Source organism: Rhea pennata, chromosome 1 (assembly GCF_028389875.1).
Source record: "Rhea pennata isolate bPtePen1 chromosome 1, bPtePen1.pri, whole genome shotgun sequence".
Classification (NCBI taxonomy): domain Eukaryota; kingdom Metazoa; phylum Chordata; class Aves; order Rheiformes; family Rheidae; genus Rhea; species Rhea pennata.
Genome location: NC_084663.1, coordinates 211811106 through 211827699, shown reverse-complemented (window position 1 = coordinate 211827699; position 16594 = coordinate 211811106). Strand labels below are relative to the sequence as shown.

Genomic DNA, 16594 nt, shown 5'->3' with positions numbered 1-16594 from the left:
AACAAGTGTCCAGTGAAAGCCTGATTTTGATACTGAGAGGCAAGATTTTCAATTAAAAGCAAAATAGAATAAGAACATCCTCATGACCTGGAATCTGTAGAAATAAAGAAAAAGCATCTGTGTGCATACAAGTGCTTGACTCCTTGTCATAGAATTGGTAAGATTGGAAGGGACCTCTGGAGATCACCTAGTCCAACCTTCAAACGAGTGGCCCATACAGGGATCGAACCCGCAACCTTGGCATTATTAGCACCGCACTCTAACCAACTGAGTTGTCAAGCGTGCAGGTGGAGGAAGGCAGCGATGAACTCCTGATTCTGGTTGATGGGAATACGGAGGAGGAGAGACAACTCACTGAGAAACCTTCTATGAGAAGATGGCTGAAAATCCCCAGACAGAATGAAAATTGATGGGAAAATCTCCTTGTTGTGATTTTCCTGGTTGAAAGAGGAGGTGGATGTTACTTGTGTGCTACTGCATGTTTGTATCCTCCCCCGCTTTCCGCAGATTTTTGAGGGTGACATACTCTCAACCTTATATTTATACATATATATATATACATGCATATTTATATATGTGAGCTTTCGTTTAGAGATTCTGGAAAGTGCAATAAATACTCCTAAATGGGATATAAGTTTATTCTTCTGACTCATAGCAGCTAGAAACATATGGCTTGAAGGAATGAAGACTGCACGCCACTAAGAAAAGTAAGATAAATGCGCACCAAGCCTCCCACATACACTGCATGTACGAATAGGGAAGAACACGTACTGACCCCCAAAACTCTTGACCTGGTCCCTCTAAGATCAGGGGCAAAAATTTCATTAATTTTCATACAGATTTTCATATAACATAGTTTATTATATATTTAAAGCAAGACCTAATTTTTATTTGTTTCTGCTCTTTTCGGCATCACTAGGACAGGGCTCAACTTGTCTGACGTTGGCACCTATTAAACACGCGCTTTAAAGTGAGGTGGTTGAATAGTTTTATAAATAAAAGCCAGGGCTAGCATCACTGAAATACGATATATGAACAAGAAAAGTACACAGAGCCCCAGAGTAGGTAGGATCAAATCACAGACAGCACATTGTCTCTGTTTTCAAGTGTTTTGAAAGGGGCAAACCAACCAGGATGCTGGGCTAAGACTTTGATCCTCTCTTTGTAACAGTGCTATGCTTTTAAGTCTTTTTGAGTGGCAAACCACTCATGAGTTAAGAAAACACTGCGGTGCAGTCCAGCATGGAAAAAAAAAAGAAAAAAAACCCCATCCCACAACAACATATAAATAATTCACCGCTGCAAAGACAGGCTGCAGCATTATGGGGTAAAGTTGATTAGAGACTTTGGCGATAGCCTTTAGAAACGTGGACGGGGATGTTTTATACAATAGCAATTGTGCTCGCAAGCGGGAATGCCTCTGTGCGCGTTTTGCGAGGCTGGAAAAGACTGCAAAAGGCTCTACAGAGACCCACGTGTTTTATTTAGTAATCCCAGAATACAACCCAGGAAATCTGGCCTCTTGGAAGAAAAATGCATTAGATGAGAAGAGCTCCTGAATCATGCACAGGACAAAGGGAGGGAAAAAATATCCAAGAGTGTCGTTTCAAGGTATGGCAACTGCCCTGGAAGGCTGGTGCCTACACAGAAAAAATCTGGTGAAAGCCAGCAGGAACTTTAATATTAAATTTGCCTGAAAGAGACTAAAAATACCCTAACAGTAAAGGATCGCTAAGAAATCATCCTCACAAAAAAAAGACGAGTTTTGTCTTGGTAGTTACTGCCTGGTTGCAGAATCTCATGAAGCTGGCAAGCGTCTGCACTCTAGTTTCACAGATCATGTAGAAAACCAAGGCACGGTGCAACTAAAAGGCTTCAGCCAGGGACAGTCATGAAGTTAATGGCAGCACCAGGAGCAAATCTCATTTGTCTGGTGTCTGTGGGGCGAGACTATTTTCTTTCCTTGCACAAGGACAAAGTTAGATATTGCATTTTTACAAAGCACTCAGCCACGGCTAATGATAAAAAAAATAAAGTTAAGGTGAGCCTTATGGCTCTTACATACCAAATGGCCCAGGTACAGCTTCCACAATACTAGAAATGCTGTGGGCTGCTGCCTCAAAAAAGGGCAGCATTCTTACTCCTGCAACATTTCTTATAATATAGGCATTGGGGGAATTTTATCCTTGTAGTGCAAGACACTGAGCACTTTCCTATCAGCCCAGCAGTGACAGAATACAGCTCCATAATCACACGAAGCAGATCGCGGTTAATTGTCATGATGAACAAGAGTAAAAAAAAAAAAATTTGTTTTTCGTTTGTGCAATGATACTTTCTCTGAAGGCTGAATTTTACAGCCAGAGAGAGAACTCTCTGGGATATAGATTGCCCTTTCTTACTGCGTGTATCACGCTCTGCACAGCGGGATCCTGATAATTGCTCGAGGGCTCGAGGTGTTACTGAAGTAAAAACCACCACCGAAGCGCCAAGCACAACGATTAACATTTGAATTATTTACAGACTACAGGTGGGCTCTCCATATACATCCATCCATACACTTATCGTCTGCTCAGGATGAAAATTTTCAGCGTATTTCATACATGTCGCTTTTCGGAGGTGGAGGCACAGCATCCTTGGAGTAGCTTCCCACAGCTGTTAACACGTGAGCCCTTCACAAAACGGGGATTCAGATTTGAAATGTAATTAGCACGCAAAAAAAATTTAGGAATTTAGGGTCACATAATCCTAGATAAGGCAGAAATGATACACCCTGCTCTCCGCAACGATAGCAGAGAGGTTCCCTGTATAACACCAGCTGAAAGACTTGACCCAGCATGTCACTACCTATCCTCTAGTTTCTGAACAGGAAGAGAAACGTGGAAGCAAAACCTAAAGGCAGGAACTGAAGGAAGGTCCAACAAACCAATGTAGTGTGTTGCCATTTTAAAAACTCTAACAAACAAGTAAGGCAGCAAAAAGTAATTGCGGTTTAATATAACTGTGCAGTGAAAAGCATTCAGCCATTTACATCTCCAGGGCTGGTAATCTGGGGGAGCAGTGCAAGGTGCAAGGGGCATTTTCACCCTAATTTACAGGCTAGCGATATTGCAATCTTTGAATATTGCAACACGGAGGGCAGCAAGATCTGAATGTATGTGTTTGCAACGCACTTCCATCATCCATCTCTGGTCTTATCAGGCACCAATCACCATAGTAACTCCACAAATCCCCTTTAAACCATCCAGATCTTCAAAAACAGAGAGCAGAACCACCGCTTCCCAGCTTAGCTCATAGGGCCCTGGATCATTAAACATCAGGTAATGACCAAGCCTTAACTACTTCCCCCCTTAACTATATTAAGGTTGTTTCAAATAGATAAATACAGTGCTTGGAAACAACAATCCCACTGAAATGGACTGTTAATGAATGATTTATTAGAGCAGCAGCAGCAGCTTTTACTGGGATCATTTCTTAATTAACAGCCACTAACTAGTTGATGCCAGTGTTAAAAAAAAAAAAAAAGGAACAAAAATAATAAAAATAAATCCAAGAGTGTTGCCTTTTCTTTTTTCTAAGAGTCTAGGTGTCTGCAGATTTTCCCATTTGGGAAACCCAGTTGGCTGGTGTCCAGGCTGCCTGGATCATAGCAGCGAAATGGTCTGTGCAGGGTACAAATCATGCTTTCAACCTGAATATCTTGTTAAGGACTAAGCTCTGTGCTCAGGTATCTGATTCAGCACTTAGGTACCTTACAGGATAATTCAGGTGACAGGCTCGGATGCTTAATATAAAGGTCCAAAGTCTGAATGTGCGGCACTAATAATCCTTATCTGGAACAACTGTTATGCTTTGAAGCACAAAAAACTTACTCCAGGGTAAGGAGCTACCACAGGTCAGCTGCTCCCCAGGAATCCCCTGAAATGTGTGCCTCCCAGTTTGGATGCAAGATATCTTCAGAAACTTTATGCAGCCTGGTGTGAAACAAGGATAAACTTCCTCGCGTTTACCAGGAGGTGCTGGGAGAGAAGAGGTGCCTGCTCAAACGGCCGCTGTGCCAGACTTCCATTAAAACATAGCTGCCCAAGGAAACTATCCCATCAAGCATCGCCCACTAGCTGTCCATCTGGCCATACTATTGCTGTCAGAGATGGAATTACTGGTATTTCTAACCTGCCTGATACTTGTTTATTATTTGCTTCTGATGGTGCCTGCAGTGTGCCAGGCTGGAACCAGCTGAGAGGGGGGAAAAGGGCAGCTCTTCACGTTGATAAAGTAGAAACTTCTCCCAGAAGTCCTTCCTATGTCAGAGGATATGTTGGACTCGCCAGTCTCCTTTCCAACTGAGATCATGGGCTGATCCATCAGGCTGTGAGCCACAGATTTCACTGAGCTCTAGTAGGAGCTCTGTGAGGCAGCTTTCTGGGTCTCCTTCCCTCCAAAAGGTTCACAGCATCCTTGCTCCTTTATGACATGCCACTGTGATTGATGTGGATGGAAACCCAGCAAATTCAGCCTAATCTGAAGGGAGAGGGGAGGTTGTTCTCTGGATAGTGCTGTTGGAGGGAGTAGATCTTGTGCTTTTGCAGAAAGTCAAGGATGCCCTGTCTGATACACCATAGACCAGTAGATTTCATAGTAAGCATGAACAGCCCAAAAGTTTGCACCTTCTTGGTGTGTAACATCTCTTTAGCCAATTATTTGCTTCTCTATTCTAACCAATACTGCCTTACTCTCTTCTTCACCCACTCCTCCTCTCCACCGTAATTCCTCATTTAGGAAAACTGAAGAGCAGTGAAGTGCATGGATGTTTGTAGCATCACAAGAAAGGTCTGTAAGGTCAGAAAGGTCATGAATAAATGGGAGGAAATAGAAGCAAGAATATAGAGAACAACGGCTTGTCCACAGTGCTTTTATGAGAATATGAGGCAGGTCCATACACAGTATTCTGTATTTGCCTCATGTTAAAAATGAACTTATGGGGATAATATAATCAACACCTTGATTCTTACAGTGTTTCCTTATCTTTTAGTAAAACATGCAGTCAAGAGCAATGGGCATTGTCCTACTGCCAGCTGATGGCTGGACATATAGCCAAGATAACCTCAACAGCTTTGGAGTGTTACCGTCCCATTTAACACTGCTTTGACTCTGGGATGCAAGCACAGTCTCACCTAATGCCCCATGGACTATGGCCTGATCTGGTGGGGCTGTGGGTGGACCTGCCTTGCACACCCAACATTCAGCTGCCTGCCTCACATATCACCTTGTGTGGCAAAGGAGAAAAGCCGTTTATTCATTTTCTCTCCTCCGAAGTGCTTACTGGCCTTTTTCTTTCTTTCCCTGAAAGTTATTGATAAAAGAAGTCAGAATGTTTTTATGCAGGAGCTGCTAATAACCACAACAATTTGCATGGCTGAGCGTATCTCAAAGCATTTTGCTGCTGTTCATACACCTTGTACCAACTCCGGCTGGACATGCAGAGAGAGGTTTGCTGCGGAAGGAGAAATTTAAGAGACTTCTCTATCCCTCTCCTCTTCCTATTGCCATGTCAGGTAGGAGTAGCTATATAGCCCTTTGCCCACCCTATGTTTAGCCTTAATACGTTTAAATGTCACTATCCAGTGACACAGCAAGGACTTCTGGAAGAAGTTTCTATTTTGTCAAGGGAGGTTGAACTAGATGATCTCCAGAGGTCCCTTCCAGCCTCAACCATTCTGTGATTCTGTAATGTAGATGTAAATAATTTTTCCAGAGTCATGCTGTAATTCAGTAGCAAAGAAAGGAAATAGTCTAGAATTCCTGATATGTCTTTCATGGACTCACAAGAAATAAATCCCCTCACTGCCTGGAAAAGGGCAAATTCCTCTTTATACTTATGGAAAAGGAAAGATAGTGCATAACAAGCCAGGATTTTTGAGTGATGGGCTAATCTCACAATTGAGGATTGAGATTATATACCTGGAACAGACTTAAAATGATACTTCATTTTATTTTTTCTTTGGGCATCAAATCAACTCAATTACTTGTTTGAACCAGAACAACAGTCTTCAAAAGAGCAAACTTATCAGTTCACATATGCTAAAAAGTGAAGTCTTAATATGCACTAAAGCAGGCCAGTTTTGTACTAAAAAAAAAATCCATTTTCAATGGTATAGTGAAATCACTTTCTCTGTAATAATGAAAAAGGCCACAAATAAATCGCACTTTACTATTCTTTTCTCTGTCATGTTGCCTACAGAGTTATGCAAATGCCGGGACAGTTGAAGCACAGCACTTACTAACTGTGCAGAATCAGCACGGACCTGAAGCTATGTTTTTCTCTGCATTTCTTCACCATCCCCACAATGGCATTTGGATGCAGGGTTATTTTTTTTTGGGGGGGGGGCGATGTCAAATAACTTAGAAAATTAAATTTATAGTAATTTTGCAAGTGCCTTCAACTTTTCAATGCCTCTGATGTTAGATAACTTCATAGCAAGTGCTTTCAACAAGCCTCAACTTACTCTGGCAGTGATGAGATAATGAACAATTTAAACAAAATGAATGAGAAAATTAAAATTAACAGCCCATAAAACCCTAAATGATGTGGGAAGAGCCTCAGTTGAATTAGAAATATCCAAACTTTTTGAAGGATTTTATATATATCCCAATATGTATATGTGTGTATGTATAAAAATTCATAAGCCTGTTCATAATCACAATTATTACTTGATAATCTTTAGAGCAATACAGACTTTCAAATATCTCACACGTTGGCAATAATTACATTCATGAGAACAAAGGACAATTATTTACATTAACTGAATGAATCCAGCAATCTTTTATGTTTTTCACAGAAATATATATATTTATTTTTCCATTCTTTGTATGTGCAGACTCATACTTGAGCCTGAGTAGGTTGAAGACGGGGTCATTAAATCTCTTCACATGCAACTGAATGCTTAAAACACCTCTTTAAAGAGACATAAGAGCATCTAAGAGAGACATTATAATCTACTAAAATTAGACATCTTCTGGAGTTGAACATGATGTCTAGAACACACAGTACTAGAGATCAGGTTAAAAAGTCAAGAACAAGATAGGCTCCGTGGAAAAGGCTGAGGAAACAAGGAAGGTATCTACTTCTCAAATTCTCATTAACTTATTTCAGCTATTGTCACCTGTACTTTACTGGAGAAGAGGGAAAACACCCAGTATTTTTGTTCCTGCGCTCTGCCTAGGAATGTTAGCACAGAGGATCACAAAACATGGGCATAATAAGCCTGGTTTGCAGCTCCCCTATCATCTTAATAATGGTATGAGCTGGGGTGATAGCCGAGACTCAAACTCTCCATGCAATTAAGCAATCAGAGTTACCGACTCCTGTAGAGGACTCGGTGGCTGGCGTGCTCCTGTTTTGAAGCTTTCAAAAGGGATTTCTATGTCTAAAATCCTTGCACAAAAAAAGAGAAGAAAAAAGAAAAAAAGAAAAAAGAAAAAAGAAAAAAGAAAAAAGAAAGAAAAAAAGAAAAATGAAAAGAAAAAAAAGTGATTATCAGACAGCCCTAGCAGATGTTTGAAAAACGTTTCGTTGCCGTCCCAGTGCTCGGATAAGGTTTGCCAACAATTGCTCAGAGGTTTAAGAATGCAGACTGAATCTGGACTCAGTCACCCTATCTACGACTATTGAGGCAAATAATTCAAATGCGGTGTTTTCGTCTCGTTTCAGCAAAAGGTAGTTTAACCTCGCGGACGCTGAGTGACTGCAAACCTGCTACATGCTTTTCCCTCCCGCCGCCAGGTCTGCAAAACAAGTCTGTGTTTATGAATCCTGCCTTTTCTCTCCTGTAATCTTCACTCCTCTTGTCCAGATCCTGAGCTAATTTGGCGGAGCACAAGGTAGCCCAGGAGCCATTGATGGAAAAATAAAAAGGCTCAGACTTGATTTGCTGGTGCTTTGCAACTTGAGAAATCATTTATATCTGTGCAAAGTGAGTTAAAATAGAGATAAAAAGCTCCTATATCAAACTGAACGTTTTATACCCACTCTGAATCTGATTTTTTACTAATATATGACTAGCTTAAGTACAAGGCAATGAAAAGTCTGCTCCTATATAGGATTTTTAGGTTCCAGCTGGTAGCAGCAGAAGAATCCTTCAGAAGCTAAGCTGCTTCCTATTCAATATTAACTTTACCCAGGGGAAGCCTGATCATGTGCTATTAAAGTCAATAGGATTTTTACCACCAACTGTAATGAGTAAACCATCAAGCTACGTGCTTTCTTCTCTCCCTTCTACTCCGCTCTCTAGGTTTCTCATCACCTTTTCTCCGTTGACTTTTCCCTGATTTTCTATACCCCCTTTCTCGTCACCTTTTTCTCTGCCAGTGCCCCACATGCAGAAACAATAGTTGAATACGAGCCGTTGTGCGCTTTAAAATCGCAGCTGAAATATTTTTACCCACTTCCAGACAGAGCTGGGTATATTGTGGCGTTCTCAGCGGAGCGCCTTTGGAGACTTGGTGTTTGTTCAAATCAAATTGAAACAGGGCATGAACATGAGTGAACTAAAAGCAATCAAAACCAATATAACACAGCTGGAGAGGCCCAGCTTGGCAAAATGCTGAATATCCTACGCTCCGGATGATTAAATGAACCATAAAGGTTTTTGGCATTTTGTAGCATTATACTCCAAGGTCCTGACGTTGCAGAGAACTTCAGCTATGCCTAATTTTAAGCTCTTGCTTATATCATGGTGAGATCAACAGCGATAAGGCACAGATTTATGCCATCTAACTACATGCAGTTAACTGAAAGTTAAAGATAGTAGTAGTGGTCCTCAGCTTCCAGTGTGGTCACTGGAGAAGGACAGAGACCTCCAGGGTGTCATGTCTTGCACTGAAACTGCTGGAGGGCTTATATTAGAGTGTGTGAGTACTCGTGAGAAAGGACAAACCCAGATGATTTCAAAACATATCTCAGGGGCCTTGAACAGAATATTTCTCCCTCAACAGTGGTACAAGCACTAGACCCCAAGGCATGTACAGACACCTACTATGTCGAGTACTCACAGACCTGCGTGGGCATGACAGAATAAAACTCTGAGATTCAAGTAACCACATATAAAGACATGTTTTAACCCTAGTCAAATTTCTTTATAATTAAGGGAAATAAATGTTTTTATATAGTAATAGAAAACCTGGAAAAATCAAGCATTCTTACACTCTTGTTTTCTTCCAGGCTGGAAGGAAATGATCTAATTAGTTTATGAACAGTGTTTGTCCCTGAAGATCACAGGCTGGACTTGGGGAAGAAAAAGTCCATCTGAAGCTGCTCATGTTTTTCATATCCTGAGTGAGTTCTGGTATCTGTGAAATGAGTTATGTAGAGCAAAAATAATATTTAAGAAATATGTTCTCCACCCAGATCCTGGCTAAGGCTAGCTAATGAGGACAAATAGCTCCAGTGCATCTAAAAATAGTTTTGTTTCTAGACTTGTATAGGAGTTTGTATGGATGAAAAAGTAACCAGTTACCTAATGCAATTTGACACTAAAGCCATTTTTTTTTTGTATCCCATGAATGATAAGACATACCTTCTCTCAGATGTATATTCTTGAGGGGACCATGCAGCTCTGTTCTGCACTTTTAAATGGCCTCCATGTGCTTGGAAAGGACAGCCAGAGGTCACATTTTTCCAGTTTTTGCAAAAAATCAACCTTTCAGTCCAACAAGAATATCAGCCCAGCGTAAAGGATGGACTTGAATTTAGCTATTTCTAACCATTGCTCTTCTTCGCAGCTCTCAAAAGATTTATCTTTGTCACTCAGCTATGGTGTCTAAAGCTGCAGTTCTCTATTAGTGCTCACCAGTGCTTCCATAACAGTTCCAGGAGCGGAGGTTACTAATGGGGTAACAACCACTGCTCAGTGTCCCGGGGCCCTGTACAATGCCCTGGGCCTTGAAGGATACGGTAACAGAATAATTTTCAAAGGCATGTAAGAATAGAAAAAAAAAATCACTTTCTAGGGGTTGCCTTTTTGACCGATCTCCCTGAAAATGTCCCCTGGACCCTCCACGTGGCGCAGTTCGTGGTCATTAATGAATCAAATGTTATTGTTCTGATTTCAGCTTTCTAGATCACTTTGCAAGGACGCTCCCTCTTAACAACTTTTGCGTATCCCTCTTCCATACTTTCTGCTCTCTTGCTCTGCCTCTGCTCTTTAAAAATCATCTAAGCAAGGAAGAACGTGGTATTTGACTGGACACCATGCAGGACTGAGTCATGCAGATTCAGGATGTAGCACTAATGGAAACTTTATGAAAATCATTGGAAGCGAGATGAGACTTCACTAAATGATCCAAGAGGTGAAACTAACGATGTATTGTGCTTTTCCTGGTAAAATTAAATGGCTGCTCTTTGACCTGCAGATGATGGGAACTTCCCTAGCCCCTTATCATTCATGTCAACATTTTTGCATAGTCAGATTTCAACAAAATACCTTGCATGCTTTTCAGTCGCTTGTACTTTGCATTTATAATGAGTTCTTTCATCCTATCTTTCAACGCCTTTGACAAACGCTTACATATTTAGTGTCACATCAGTTCTTTTGGTATTATTGACCCAATTTAACACTGAATAAAATGATAAGTCGAACCCAAGAGCATCTAGTAAGTCAGCTTCACAGCTTGGATGAGATGGCAGGACTCCTGACAGCTAGGCTGTTATTCTAACCACTAAACCACATTCCCTTCTTTTGCCTTATGTCTGCTGGGAATCATCCATCAAATAACTTTCCTGCATTTCCTTTTATTGCTTCCCAGGTAATGTTTATTGCTTTGAAAGTAACTATTCGCTGGTTGGGCTGTGCTCAGATGCAATTAAAAGAATATTTCCCCCCTCTCTTAACATGCAGAACATCTCTGAGATTCCTAATCATCTGAGTTTTATAACTCTGTTTTATTACTTTCCAAATATACAATGCTCATAAAAAAGGTAATTGGGTCTTTACAATAATGCCATTTCCTAATGTTCACCAATGAGGGAAAATTATCATCATGTAGCAGAATATTATGTTTTAATTGTTTTGCTCTCTTATCCTGTGTCAAAAGTTTTGAGGGCAAATGTTAGGTATAAATACTGAGCCATCATTATCAAGGAAGACAGCAGGCAGGGGTGATGGCAATTCTGTTCAGCAGAGAGCATCCATGCTGAAGGAAGGAAGACAAAAATATGTAGACTGATAGCTTTAAAAAAGTATAAGAAAAGCATGAAATAGTAAGTGACTGGATTAAAGCCTTATGAAATATGAAAACTGAGAATCACATTTTTGTCTCAGCCTTATACTGCATCGTGCCTGGCCAGATGGCTCTGCTCAGCGGAGGCACATTAAAATCATTTACTTTGTTCAGTCTCAGAGTAGATCAAAAGTGTCTCTGACTGCTGACGAAACACGAAAAGAGACACACGGCAAAGGTGATAGGTTGGCTCTAGGAGTCAAAGATGTAATAATCAGAGCACCAACATTTTACAAGTCTACCAAAAAAAAAAAACCTACCATTTTTTTGGTTTCTGACTTCAGACTCAATTGCTCTTATTTTTCAGAGAAGCTGAAAGTATGATTGAGTTTGTAAGGGCTGAGGCCAGTTTGGGAAATAGAAGGCTAATTCGAAGGCCTGCTTCAGCTCCCCATGTGCAAATCTCTTCCTCTGGCAAGCACAGTAATTCCTTTGGGGCAAGGATTGTTCCTTAACGTGAAATGAGCTGCACTTTGCCCAGTAGGGCTCTGACTTTCCATTGAATGGCTTGAATTTGTAGCAAGGTAAAAAACCCACAAACTAAAAGGATAACAGCACTTTGCTGGATGGATTTCAAGATGCTTTCAAATTTCCCTTGTTTTTGTATTCCCGTGCTGAGAGCAATGCCATCCTCTCTGTCTGGAATAGCTTACAATTAAAAAAGGCCCTCTGCTGTCACACACAGAAAGAAAGCCTTCAAATACGGCTATTTTTCATGCATTCCAGCCACAGTGACTCTCAGTCCTACGACCTGGTAGTGTATTAAAGCAGGTGCTGCTGTTATGAAGAAGTGACCTGTGTGACACAGCTCTCCCTGGCACATTACGCAGCATACTGCAGCCCTAGGGTGACACAGAAATGAAAGTGGAACTTGGGATTAAGAGGGATGTTCAAAGTCAGCAGCTCTATCCCTCAAATATGAGAGACATCAGCTCATACAAGCCTGCTCACAACCGTGTAAATACCGTTCCTAGAACTAGTTACATTTTTTTTTTGTCTAATTTCATGGCAAAGAAATTCCAGACCTCATTCTGTAAACAGTTAGAAAATACCTACTTTCCTGTCTAAATTTATTTTTGGCTTATTTGTAGTCATTTGTTCTTGTTCCAACATCATCTTTTAGCTTAAAGACCTCTGCTCCTCCCTGATGTTTACCTGGCTGATTATTTAGAGGCTGCAATCATATCCTTCCCCTGCCTGCTGCCCCCATCCTTGCTGTGATAGATGAAACCCAGACAGGCTTCATATGACTCCCGGACTCCCCTATGCCACAGTCATCCAAATTGCCATTTTTTGCAACCTTTTCAGTTTAAATTCTTTTTTCTTGGTCATGTTCATCAGAAAACGAGGGAAGTGGCAGGGGAAGAGAGGCTGAGAGTCAATACTGCTATGAAGGAAATGAAAGCCTGGAGAGAGGGAGTGATCTGGGCAAGCTGGCACAATAAGCGGCTGAAGCAAGAAGAGAATTTGGGTCCCCTGACTCCAAGTCCACTACCTGTTAGCACCTTTGCTGAAGACATACCTCAGTCACAGCAAGAGGTTATTAAAGCGTGAGGCACTTGGATCTCAAAAGGAGCATTTTGCCCTGTGATCTTCTAAGCCTCATCCAATTTGCTCGTGGAATGAAAAATCTAGCAGGAAGCGGGTTTGATGGCTGTGCATATTAATATGCGCTAAAACGAGAGCTCTCATTATCGTCTTCAATGCTTGCTTTTCCCTTTTGCCACAGAGATAGTGTGAAGGTTGCAGTTAAGGTCAACCACAGTCCATGTTTATTGGTTTATTCCCAGATTTTGAGTTATTGATATTGAGCTTGTCCAGGAAATCAGTTTGGTGCAATGGAAGGCCAATCGATAGCCTGCTGCTCTTTTTGCATATTGAAAAGATAATCTTACAATGGGGGGGGAACAAATAACCCCCCCCCCCAAAAAAAACTCTCAATGGCTTTCTACTACTAAGTGAAATTTTTACAAATGCTTAGGCAACTGCTTTCACTTACTTCTATACTATCTTATTCCCCAGAGTGGTCTTTAACGGTCAAAGCAGGTTTGTTTCTCTTTTTCTTTCTCTCCTTTTCTTTTTTTTTCCCCAAATATGAAACAAACCACAAAGGTATTCTGAAAGATTTCCCGCTGGGATTTTTCTCCACGCGTATGACTGGACTCTCTTCCAGAACATGAGGTTTCAGGTGTGAAAAGGGCACTATGGTCCCATGGCCTTCGTGCTGCTCTGCCATGCAGCCGAATGCTGCTTCCCCAAACCATCTCACCTGTGTCCTCTGCTACTTGTCCTCTGTTTAAGATTCCTCTCTGTCATTATTTTTCAGAACAGCTAGAAATTCCCCAAGAATTTGCTTTTTTATGTTCCTACCTGCCAAAATTGCTTCTGGCGTGCTTGTTTGGGTGCTGTGTAATTCCCTTCCCTTTTCAGTCCTGATGTGGTTACAGGATATTGCTGTTTGCTAAGAAATGAATGATGGTATTTAAAAGGGTGCTAGTACTAGGTTGACTGCTGTTGAATTTCAGAGTCACTAGTACAAATACTGCTTTATATTACTTTCACGGTTACGATGTCCCCAAAGGACCCCCTCCTGCTTCAGATGCTCAGTCCCCGGTCCGTTTAGATACGATTGCTCATCCGTTAGATGTAATCACAGTATCGTGCTATAGCTCTACGGCACCTTTCATCTGATGTGTTTTACAGAGCACAGGCAGCTGTCGGAGAGAAGCAGGCGGGAAGCTGAGTGCTGGGACTCTTTTTAAGGTAATTTCAGTTGACATATATTTTGTGAACCCATCCTGCTGATAAGGATGTACAGCGTGTAGTATGTGCAAGAACACACACGACCAATGAAGACGACAGCGCTGGGACCAGCAGCCAGCCGGGACAGGTCTCTCTCTCCGTGGCACCTTTTTTTGTTCAGCTGGTCACCAGTCCCTAAGATACGCCCACGCTCACTGCTATTTCAGGACCTGATTTTTGTAGCTCGAGGGAGTCCGTCACAGCTTAGGAACTTGGCTGTTTTATGAAGTTATCATTTTGATGTTTTGGTGCATTGTCAGTGGGCCAAGATAAGGCAAAGACCAAGAGAAGAAACATCCTGTTGGTCCAGAAGGACGTGGTAAATGTAACAACTGCAACAGCCATGTTACTGGTAACCTGAGCAAACTGGTGTGAGCTGCAGAAGAGCTCCAAAAGCTCTGCAGTTTTCTCCAAACCAAGAAGCACACTGGGGTGCTAGGAGGTGAAGCTTGACAAGCCAGAAGGGGAATCCAGCTGAAACCATGACAATGAACCCAGCTATGAGACTGACTTTTATCGGTGCTAAAGTGCTACCTGTCTGATAACCAGGGCAGTGTGGGCACCGCGACAGAAGAGTTATTTTACAGTGCGGCTGCTCTTACTCCAGCTTGGCTACTTCCAGTTGAAATGCAGTTACCCAAAGCTAACTCTTCAGTGAAGACAGATGCTAAGAGCGAAAGACCCTTCTGTTGTGTGTGGGGGGGTGACCGGCGTGACTATACATTCATGAAAACAGATGGAACAGTTTATACTACAGTACTCATGCATATTTGGTTTGTATTTGAATGAAGACTAACAGATGCAACGTGCTATTTTATTTTTTAGGAAATATATGATTAGATATGGTTAATTTGCAGAGGGTAATGAACTACATACCCTTATTAAGAAGTCATACATTTATGTACATTTTTAGCAGAAGCATCTTTCTCTCAAAAAGGGAAGTTTTTCTTTTGGGGTTTGTCTACTATATTCCTGTTCCTCCTTTTCTGATGTTGTATCTTGATGTTTATTACAAAATCCAAGCAGTGGGATACTGAAGGCTTAATTGTGATTCTCTAGAATTACACACCTGGTTAGATTTCTTTTGCACGTATATATCTAAATCATATTTGTTCTTGAGAATGTATCTGTGAAAACTGCATTGCATTCCCACTGTGTTGACAGGGTCTTCAGCATCTTAAACCTGACTGACCTTGATATTTCAATCATTTTATAATGAGACAGTAGGTGAAATATTACTAAGGGGACACCTTCTTTAAGGCTGTCATTTGCTTTGTGCCCCAAGCAACTAAAGCAGTACTTTTATTTTCATTAAAAGCTACTTTGGAGTAAGTTTCCTTTTTGCATCTGTGAAAAAGACAACTGATATACACATGCCTTTTCCCTGAATTTAATAAATCAGACTCAACAGCTACCAGAGACAGAAGTCTTTTTTCAATCTCATAAATTCAGCGGTAGGACCCCGTTATGGGTGTGAACTCATTTCTTGAGTGCTTCAGAGGGCATGCTGAAGTCAGTAAAGCTAGAGCACTTCGTATTCACTGCAGATCTCAGGGTTATTTTGGTAGACTCGGGGGGGCTGGGTGTCAGACTCCTGGGCGCTCGTCCCAGTCTTGCCAATGAAGAAGTGGACAGAGCATTCACCATGAAGCAGATATAATTAACAAGAGTGGAAATGTATTGCTAGCCACTTCAGTCTGCAGCTGTCCATGCATGCACACACTTCCCAGGCTTGCACATCATTGCTTTTCATCAGTTTTTTTGAGGTTACTTGTCGTGACTTTTAGCAACAGACAATCACAATACTAGGACATTAATGCCTGTAATGTTGAGGATGATAGTCAATTGGTTCGAGGCTACCTATTCACTGCTGATGAGAAAGATACCTTAGGGCAAAACACCTGGGTCATTCTTTCCATTAAAGCACTGTGAGATTTTTTAACATTCATACAGAGCACAAAAAATCAAAGGCTCCTTCAAAGGACCTACTAACACTGCCTCATAGCTATGTTTTCCTGTCATGGTGGGATGAAAAGCTATATGGACTCTACTAACGCAATCTAGTGAAAGCAGAGTCCTCACTGACATCTTGCCCGGTCTTAACTGACTCTGTTCAGCTGCAAGAAGAGCACCCATGCCAATCTGTTGAGCAGAAGCAACCTGCCCTTTCTGTGGTGTGTTGCCTTATCAGATCTGACTTATGTCAAATAAATCATCCTGACCTACCATATAGCGTCCTTCCACCCACCTCTTAGATAAAACTTCCAGCAATCAAACCGACATGTGAATTTGCATCATGTTTGCCAGAAAAAAAAAAAAAAAAAAAAAAAAAACGAAAACAAAAAACATGAGGCTTGCCCTTTATATGAGAGATAACTTCCTTCGTAGGATTGGGAAAGGAGGAAGGAGTGCGATAAACATCATTACCAGCAAATAATTTTTCCCTTTTTGATGCAGCTCTGCAGTGAGTTTATCTGCCTGCATTAAAAGATCTTTTCAAGATGTTTCTAGTCCCTAA

At 41.3% G+C, this 16594-nt stretch overlaps 1 protein-coding gene across 3 annotated transcripts in view; it reads right to left on the bottom strand.

Moving 5' to 3' along the window:
* Nucleotides 1–16594, bottom strand: part of TENM4 (teneurin transmembrane protein 4) — a 348755-nt gene that overhangs the window by 311599 nt on the left and 20562 nt on the right. The gene's annotated exons all lie outside the window — the stretch shown is intronic.